Source organism: Henckelia pumila, chromosome 1 (assembly GCF_033568475.1).
Source record: "Henckelia pumila isolate YLH828 chromosome 1, ASM3356847v2, whole genome shotgun sequence".
NCBI classification, from domain to species: domain Eukaryota; kingdom Viridiplantae; phylum Streptophyta; class Magnoliopsida; order Lamiales; family Gesneriaceae; genus Henckelia; species Henckelia pumila.
This window is the reverse complement of record NC_133120.1, coordinates 63,614,529-63,625,244: the sequence shown is the minus strand read 5'-3', so window position 1 is coordinate 63,625,244 and position 10,716 is coordinate 63,614,529. Positions and strand designations below refer to the sequence as shown.

The 10,716-nt window shown below is 27.2% G+C and overlaps 1 pseudogene; it reads right to left on the bottom strand.

The window, feature by feature from the left end:
• Positions 1-2,774: 2,774 nt before the first annotated feature.
• On the bottom strand, positions 2,775-10,404 carry LOC140863659 (uncharacterized; annotated as a pseudogene).
• Positions 10,405-10,716: the final 312 nt, after the last annotated feature.

Below are 10,716 nucleotides of genomic sequence, written 5' to 3'. Positions count from 1 at the left end.
AATTGTGAATTTACTCAAATGTCCTCTCATTAATATTTGTTATTTCCAATAATTTTTAATGTATTTTATGTTATTTTGTGACTTTATTCAAATTTCTTCTCATTAATATTTGTTATTTCCAATAATTTTTAGTGTGTTTTATTTCATTTTATATAGCTCATTAATATTTGTTATTTCCAATAATTTTTAATGTGTTTTATGCCTTTTTATATATTATTCAATAATAATTAATTAAGTCTATTTACGTGCTTTTTTACCATTATTATTTAGTTAATTAATTAAGCAAATAATTCTTAATATAAATTATATAATTAATTTTATCCTTATTTATTTCATTTAATAATTAATATTGTTGTCATTTTCAATAAATTTTAATGTGTTTTATGTTATTTTATATATTAGTCAAACTCAAATGTCCTCTCATTAATATTTGTTATTTCCAATAATTTTTAATGTATTTTATGTTATTTTGTGACTTTACTCAAATTTCTTCTCATTAATATTTGTTATTTCCAATAATTTTTAGTGTGTTTTATTTCATTTTATATAGCTCATTAATATTTGTTATTTCCAATAATTTTTAATGTGTTTTATGCCCTTTTATATATTATTCAATAATAATTAATTAAGTCTATTCACGTGCTTTTTTACCATTATTATTTAGTTAATTAATTACGCAAATAATTCTTAATATAAATTATATAATTAATTTTATCCTTATTTATTTTATTTAATAATTAATATTGTTGTCATTTCCAATAATTTTTAATGTGTTTTATGTCATTTTATATATTAGTCAAACTCAAATGTCCTCTCATTAATATTTGTTATTTCCAATAATTTTAAATGTATTTTATGTTATTTTGTGACTTTATTCAAATTTTTTCTCATTAATATTTGTTATTTCCAATAATTTTTAGTGTGTTTTATTTCATTTTATATAGATCATTAATATTTGTTATTTCCAATAATTTTTAATGTGTTTTATGCCCTTCTATATATTATTCAATAATAATTAATTAAGTATATTCACGTGCTTTTTTACCATTTTTATTTAGTTAATTAATTAACAAATAATTCTTAATATAAATTATATAATTAATTTTATCCTTATTTATTTCATTTAATAATTAATATTGTTGTCATTTCCAATAATTTTTAATGTGTTTTATGTCATTTTATATATTAGTCAAACTCAAATGTCCTCTCATTAATATTTGTTATTTCCAATAATTTTTAATGTATTTTATGTTATTTTGTGACTTTACTCAAATTTCTTCTCATTAATATTTGTTATTTCCAATAATTTTTAGTGTGTTTTATTTCATTTTATATAGCTCATTAATATTTGTTATTTCCAATAATTTTTAATGTGTTTTATGCCCTTTTATATATTATTCAATAATAATTAATTAAGTCTATTCACGTGTTTTTTTACCATTATTATTTAGTTAATTAATTACGCAAATAATTATTAATATAAATTATATAATTAATTTTATCCTTATTTATTTCATTTAATAATTAATATTGTTGTCATTTCCAATAATTTTTAATGTGTTTTATGTCATTTTATATATTAGTCAAACTCAAATGTCCTCTCATTAATATTTGTTATTTCCAATTTTTTAATGTATTTTATGTTATTTTGTAACTTTACTCAAATTTCTTCTCATTAATATTTGTTATTTCCAATAATTTTTAATGTGTTTTATTTCATTTTATATAGCTCATTAATATTTTTTATTTCCAATAATTTTAATTTGTTTTATGCCCTTTTATATATTATTCAATAATAATTAATTAAGTCTATTCACGTGCTTTTTTACCATTATTATTTAGTTAATTAATTAAGCAAATAATTCTTAATATAAATTATATAATTAATTTTATCCTTATTTATTTCATTTAATAATTAATATTGTTGTCATTTCCAATAATTTTTAATGTGTTTTATGTCATTTTATATATTAGTCAAACTCAAATGTCCTCTCATTAATATTTGTTATTTCCAATAATTTTTAATGTATTTTATGTTATTTTGTGACTTTACTCAAATTTCTTCTCATTAATATTTGTTATTTCCAATAATTTTTAGTGTGTTTTATTTCATTTTATATAGCTCATTAATATTTGTTATTTCCAATAATTTGAATGTGTTTTATGTCCTTTTTTATATTATTCAATAATAATTAATTAAGTCTATTCACGTGTTTTTTACCATTATTATTTAGTTAATTAATTAAGCAAATAATTCTTAATATAAATTATATAATTAATTTAATCCTTATTTATTTCATTTAATAATTAATATTGTTGTCATTTTCAATAATTTTTAATGTGTTATGTCATTTTATATATTAGTCATTCATAAATAATTAAGCCTATTCATTTATTTAAAATATATTAACAATTATATTATCTATTATTACTACTATAAATATAATATTTGTTATTTTTAATAATTTTTAGTGTGTTTTATTTCATTTTATATAGCTCATTAATATTTTCTATTTCCAATAATTTTTAATGTATTTTATGTCCTTTTATTTATTAGTTAATAATTATTAATTAAGTCTTTTCACGTGTTTTTTTACCATTATTATTTAGTTAATTAATTAAGCTAATAATTCTTAATATAAATTATATAATTAATTTTATCCTTATTTATTTCATTTAATAATTAATATTTTTGTCATTTCCAATAATTTTAAATGTGTTTTATGTCATTTTATATATTAGTCATTCATAATTAATTAAGCCTATTCATTTATTTAAGATATATTAACAATGTCATTTTCATCATTCATATATGGTTCATCATGCATCCCAAATGCTTCATGTAACAATTCTTGCATCACCAATTCATGCTTAGTATTCTCAGAAACCTCTTTCTCCTTAGACAAAGGCTGGAACACGTTTATGTCATCACGAAATTGTACAAATGGCTTTTCCCCATGAAAATCCCAAATATGATAATCTTGTAGCATACCATTTATGGTTAGATGCTCATATATTGTCGCACGATCATGATTCGACGAGTTAATGCATTTGCAACAAGGACACGGTTTCTTGACTTCATCAGTTGTGTCTGCAAATGAATAACGTAAAAAATGTAAGACTCCCACTCGATACTCAAGACTAGCACGGGGGCAGTTCATCCACGCCTTTTGCATTATCAGATCCTGCTCAATTATTTTTTGAAAAATATAAGTACTTATATAATAACGAAGAACTCATCAAGCACTAAAATAAAAATATCATAAAAAATATTTCGAATAAGTGAAAACGTACAAATAAAGAGAAGAATTTTCAAATTTTAATTTAAAATAATATCAATAATTAAACCCAGTCAAACTCGTATTCACAATCAAAAATCAAATATCCAAATTCTAATTTGTTACACAAAGAACCTAAACCTTGAAGATTATTTTAAATTAGCAAATCATGTCCATACTACAAATATTTGATTAAAACCAGACATACAGATAAGTGCATAAGCTTGAATTCGACAAAATCACAATGTCTAAAAGCTTTTGAAATCGCAATTTTATATAAATTTACAATATCAAGATACATATTAAAAGAACATTCTATAGTATAGTGAACAAAGAATAAACAATACGTTCCATTATTTTCTTTTTGGAAGAAAACAAACGAAGAGAAAGTACTCAAGACAATAATTTTTTAGCTGAATTCACTACAATAAAATCTTATCATCATACCAAATCACATAAATTTTCATATATCCATCACTTATATTTCTAACATCAATACCCATGGAATATATGCAAATCAAAATAACAACAAACAGAAATATAAACTAACCTTGATGTGGGTAATAGAAGGGCATTCAAACTTGGTAGAAATCTGATGATTTAACGGACGATAGGGTTGTTGCTATTTTTGTTCTTCCAAAGTGTGTTTAGGTCCTTTTTATCGCTGTCAATGTCAACAGAAAATAAAATAATGTAGAATCTGATTTCTAAAAATCATGTGAATGAGTAAAAAACACCATGATATCTACTGGCACACTTATTGACATATTATCAAACAAGTTAAAAGCATAAACTGTAGCCCATGAAACCTTTACGTCCAGTACTATCAGGCACTACATCGTCTATCATAAAGACATTAAACACAATATCTGAATCATTATTGTCGTTCCGAAACTGATTTTGAACATTATATACATACTACGCAAAGAAAAAAAACTACAAAAGCAGCAACCTATACATAATCTGAACACCTATTTTAGTTTATGCTTAGATTAGAGATAAACAAAATAACAACTCTGCAAGAGTGAAGGAAAGAACAAAACAGAGAACTGTAAGAAGAACTTACCAAAATGGGTGGTTAGGGAAATCTGATTCTATTTAGGGAGGGGAAAGAATACCAAAAAATAAGGTGAAACGAAGTTGAGATTTTTAAAAAAAGAAACAAAAAAATGGTAGATTATCTTGATTTTGATTTTTGCGAATATTTCCAAGCCCTTTTGTTGTGCAGACGGTTGGAGGTGGAACGGTGGCGGCAAGTGGTTTGCTTCTGGAGGGAAGGGAGAGGAGAAAGAGACAAAGAGGTTTAACCGTTCAAGCCCAAACACAAAGGGCCTAGATGCTAATTGTTTTATTTTTTGAGTATAGTAAAATACCTATATATATACGCTATATATACATATATTATATGTATGTATGTTAATATTAATATTATTATTATTATTATTATTATTATTAATAATTTATATAAGTTTTTTTATTTAAATGTATAGCGAATCCACCTATGGATTTTTAGGTGGGTCAAGTCTAACAACGAGACGTGTTCGATTGTGTCTGGGTCCTAATTTTCTTTGACGAGATGGATTCCGAGTATAGCCAAATATGTTCCGTTGTAACTCCTAAGTAGGCTTTGACTTTCAACTATAAATTAAAGCTAAGAAAACCATCAAAATTAATAAAAGCATTTAATAGGAGTGTTATTTAAACACTTTTTTAAATTAAAAATGAATAAATAGAACTGGTTTACAATAAGGTACATACAAATTGATACAAAAAATATTTAATATCAGTGTTTTGTAAAAGTGCTCTTTGAAGTAAACCTATAGAAGTGTTTTATGGCATCGGTTCACATGAAACAATGGTCAAAGTGTCCAATATGAGTGCTTTTATGACCGTTTCTAAAAGTTAAGGCAATACAAATTAAAAGATAGTAGAAATCGATTCTATTGCCTGAACTTTTACGAACGGTTTAGAGAACGATTTGTATAAACCGCACCTAAAAGTATTTTATAAGAGTGGTATAAAAAGCGATCTAACAAAATAATGCAATAGAAACTGTATATAGCAACAACTGAATAAATCGTTGCTAAAAGTACTCATTAGAAGCGGGCTCAAAATTGTACCTAAAGGTTAGCACAATAGGAGCGAATGATAGCAACGGTTTACAAATAATTGTTGCTATAACTATTCGATAAGACCAGTATAAGGAGTGCTCCTAAATATTATATCAATAAAAATGATTGATAGCAGCGGTTTGTGTAAACCGATTCTACACACACTCTGTAGTAGCGGTTTCAAAAACGCTCTTAAAAGGTCGGACAACACAAATGGTTCGCTCAAAACCGATCCTACTATGCAACTTTCAAGAGCGGTGTTGGAGCCGCTCTTAAAAAACCGCTTCTAAAAGAGGTATTTTTTTGTAGTGTTACTACTATAAATATATGATTTGAATTGTGAATTAATTTATTTTTATTTAAAAAATTAAATTAAAAACACTTAAAAAATGTCCATAAGTGCCCTTTAAAATATGTATATATATGTTTTTTTGTATTTTTACGTTGTTGTCCTCTTCAGCTACAACTATAAGCTAGAAATAAAAGTTTTGAACCCCTGACAACTCAAATTGGACAATAAATAAGTTGAGGTTCTTGTTCTTCGGCAAAGTTACAAAGTACATATCCACCAATCATTGAATGAAGTCAATTCGAGAAATGAAACTTGTTTCTTACTTGATGTTTTATACTATTTTTTATCAATTTATTTTATACTCGTGATTTACGATGATTTTCATTATGGTGGTATGTTATTCTGAATCTGAATTAATTACCTCGTTATACTCTAAATGTCACCATTGGTTGACTCTCCCATTATTGATTCATTAATTTATTTTCCTAAAAATAATAAATCATATTTTCAATAATTATTAGAAACAAATAAAGATTATATCGTATATAATTCCCTTGTCAAAACCATCAAATTGAATTATGCAAATATTAACTCGAGTTTTGAGCTAACATTCCAACGAGGTAAGCCCGTTACAGAACTACCAGAGAAACTAACAATATCGTGACTAAATTTGGCTTCCAAAAGATGTAATGAGATTACATTCACCTGAGTGAAAATAAAGATAATCGTTCTGTTATTATTAATTTAGATTACTTGGAAAAAATATTTAACTTGGATAAAAAAAACAAAGTGAATTACACAAATACTTTTTTTCAATAGCCACAAACCAATCAATCGAATATTGATTAATACATAATCAATTGAATTGACACTATTAAAAACAGTAATTTTTCATAGAAACTGAAATATACCAAATTTTCATGGAAATTCTTACCCCAATTTGACCATTTGTATCTATATGCATCAATTAAGATCCCTATTCATGGATATCTTGGTTTGAAAAATCAAGATAAGATTATCAAACCACCTCTTAACGTTTTCATTTATTTAAGATGTAATAAATGTGCTGAAAAAAGTCACGTCATTGTTTGATTTCACAAAGAAATAAAGTATAATTGGAAACAAAAAAATGTTTTATTGGATATGACGTCAGTGTAACTATACTATTTGTGTATTTAAGTAACTTATATGATCAAGATCCAATATCGTGTACATTGATATTTGTACATCGATTATATCGTTTGATTTTACTATTATATCACAGATTTTGTTTTCAATTTATATAAGATTTGACAAATGAAAATTTTGTGTTGAATTTTTTGTGATGTAAAAAATTTATATACAGATATTAGCGTACATGTAATATCACGTTTTTTAATATTATTTGTATTCTTCAAACATTATTCGATATTTATATATATTTCTTCTATAAAATTCCTCGTTCATGATTTGTCACGTGCAACGCACGTGCATCTCTCTAGTTTATATAATATATAACGGACATCTACGTGCCAGACACATTCTTCGTGCTAGCCTATGTTAAAAAGTGATAGCTTGAATGTCTCTATCTGCTTCTATATCCAATATTACAACAAACCATAAAAAATTTCTCGTAACAGTTTTTTGAGAATTTGTACTACAAGTCAAACACATCAAAATAATACGCGCACCTGTAGACCAACTTCTTTTACTTTCAGTTCAGCATACTGAAGTTGCTTTTCTGATAGAGTGATGCCCGTATATTTGCATCCAGTTTGTTTAACAGCTTCAATAGCTAAAGTGCCCCAGCCGCTACCGATCTCTAGAATGTGATGTTCCTTGCTGATTTTCGCCTTTAAAATAACAAAAAATTCAGCTTCCGGACAAAATCCTCAGGGTGATACTGAATTAATGCATCATCTAGAGAAAAGGTTTAGACCTTTTCAATCAAAAGAGATATTTTCCTTAGCTGTGCAGTCTTCAAGTCTTCACATTGAGTCTTCGAAAGAAAATAATGGTGGTTTTATTACTTTTCATAGAACTTTTATGCAAAATAGAACATTAAAACTGTGATCTCTAACCTTAAATATTGCGCAAGAGTATGTCATTGTCTCATCCAAGAATAGAGAGAATAGTTCATTGCTCTGAACAACAAATATCATGCACATAAATTATGACATAATCCTCTACTTTCAATGTTCAATGTATCAAGGTAAATGGAAACTTTCACTTGTGCAAGATAAATTCTACAATTATAGATAAATCATCTTTACTTTGTCCAATGTTTTGCTCAAGTATTATAAAAGATTAATTAGTGTCATGCATCATTATTTCATCGAAGTATGTTGATTTATTATCTTTATATTATGCATCATACATCATCTCAATCCACGAGCCAAAGGGTGGACTCTCTTGTTTATCAGTTTATACACTTACTAAGTCATAGTGCCTTGAGATGTTTCGGCGTGCTTGTGTTAGTGTATTTTGTCTTGAAATGTGTTGATAGAAGTATTTTGCAGATGCTACAGCGGAAGTGAAAAGCCACGGTGTCCACCATCCCCTAGACACATGTAAGATATGCTTTCACATATTTATACGAATCTCGAGTGAATTTGATGGAAAAAAGTTTGCTAGTCCTCACCTTCTATTGTTTAACTTTGAAGCAGTGTTTAAATCTCTATTTGCAACAAAGATCTGCATAGGAAACATAGAGAAAGACCATTATTAGAGTATGAAAATCATAAATATGAACTAAACGAACAACAAAAACACGGAGTAGATTTTTACTTCGTGATTGTAAAGATTGAAATTCGTGTAAGAGATGAAATGTTTATGCTAAACTTTTTAAATATCAGTAATAAGATAATCCAGACATAATAAACTAGTGCCATACAGCTAAAAAAAAAAAACCAACCCAAATGTTGTGTAGTTCAAAATTGAAAAATTGGTTGGAAAGGAAAAATATTATGTATTCTTTAGATAAAACAATATCCTTGAATTCAATTCAAGTTTGTGATCCATTCACAACAGGAACAAATAATGAACACAACTCCACTTTCTTACCATGAAAAGGTTGAGCAGACCTTCATTCTTGTCAACAAAAGAAAAATATCCGTTAATATAGGCATCAGCAAGGCCGAAATCTGCTTCAGTTGCAACCTGCATACGTGCAAGAATTGGATACATATATAGGAAAATTCCAATTAAATCCATGCTACTAATGGTGCACTTTCAACCACTAAATAGAACTCGTGACGAATATTTAGGTAATATAGTAGAACTGTAATTGTAGCAAAAACTTTTACACAATGTCAAATATAAGGTAGTATTTAGGGTATCCAATTATTACCTTCCAATAGAACTGGGGAGTGTGAACTCGCAGAGAAACTTTAAAGATGTTATTTTTCCTAGTGCCTTCAAAGGTAAAAATTGTGCCACCATCTTCCAATAATCTGTTGCACCCCAAGTTCGATGACAACAATTTATAAGAGCGGTTATTATCCTATTGCACGATAAATATAAAAAATTTAGAACAAAGAAAGTTACAAATTTGGAAACCAAAAAATACGACATATTCTTGTGATGAGTGTAGATGATTATCAAATGTTGAGGTCCATAAGCTATCACGCAAGCACATTTTGCACCAGAAGTAATCATAAAAGAAATAGAGGTTGAGATCACGGCAATCATGGTACGACTATAGACATTTTTTAAAGGCAATTGAATACATTCAATATTGATAATTTAAGGGTTTTGCAAAAAAATAGGAGGAGATGTGAAAAATAGACTCGAAGAAGATGAATTCAATACGAAATATTTAGATTTCATTTCAAATACGGTACAAGACTTTAATTTGGAACACAACATAATGGATTCAAGATATCCGTGTGACTGTCAGTCTCTTCGCAGATGAACCTTAAAATCTCTAAATTATATTCCCACTCAGTATATAACCCAATATGCCCAACTTCTCAATCAAGTTTGTACAGCAAGCAAAAAACATAAAAGACAGTTTTTTGTATTAGAAACTTACATAAGGCAGCCCGTAGCAATAAAATGATCGAGGAACCTAGTTACAAGAAGACGAGCTCCTGTTTCTAGCCAAGACGGTACCATGTGTTTGGGGTTATTCTCAGAATGTAACTCTTTCTGAGCAAGCCATTTGCAGCTAGTATACCTGCCTGTGAGGATTAGAGTTGAATTATTGCTCAAAATGTTTAGCTGCATTTACTAATATGGAAACTTGAGATTTTGCAGACAAGTTAAGAATAAGAAAAGTTAATCCACAAGACAATTCCAGTAAATTTTATTTGTTTCTGACAAGGAATTAAGACTTTCTATCTTCGTACCTTCTTTTCGTAGTTAATCATGAACTAAAAGAGGCATCTAGGGGTATTTTTGTTGGGTTGAATGACAGATTTTGAATCCGTATGCTGAAACTATCATTCTTACTTTCGCATAAAGTGTTTATTTTTCAAAAATTGATGGATTAAGATTTGAGTAGGTTCTCTTTACACCACCATGAGTCGTGCCCCTTATTGAAGTTGGGTCATGAGGACCAGTAGTGGATCTAGAGATAATTAATTCACATAGCGTGGCCTTTTCAACATATCATATGCATACATACCTTTAGTCCATCCTCGTGGAAGCCATATCCTGAAACAAATGCAATACAAGAAAGTTCAACTCATATTTTCTGAAAATACCAGTGACTTTTATTCAACATACCTTGATATGCTCCACATTTGAAATATTTTGAAATATATTAATTTTAGATATATATTTTATGCTTGCAACACATATAATCGTGATTATAAAAATTCAAGAAAAATTTAGATGAAATAAAGAACTATTCTTTATAAACCATCAAGAAATTACGCAAGTTTCTATTCAATTTTTTTTAAAAAAAATAGTGGTAGAAAAAAATGATATGTTGTCAATGGTTGCGATAACTGTTGAAGGACCAAATGACTCTTAAAATAAGGAGAAAATAAAAAGGAGGAAGACATGACGACGCTTGAACAACGTTCATATAAACAAAAGAAGAAGACAACAT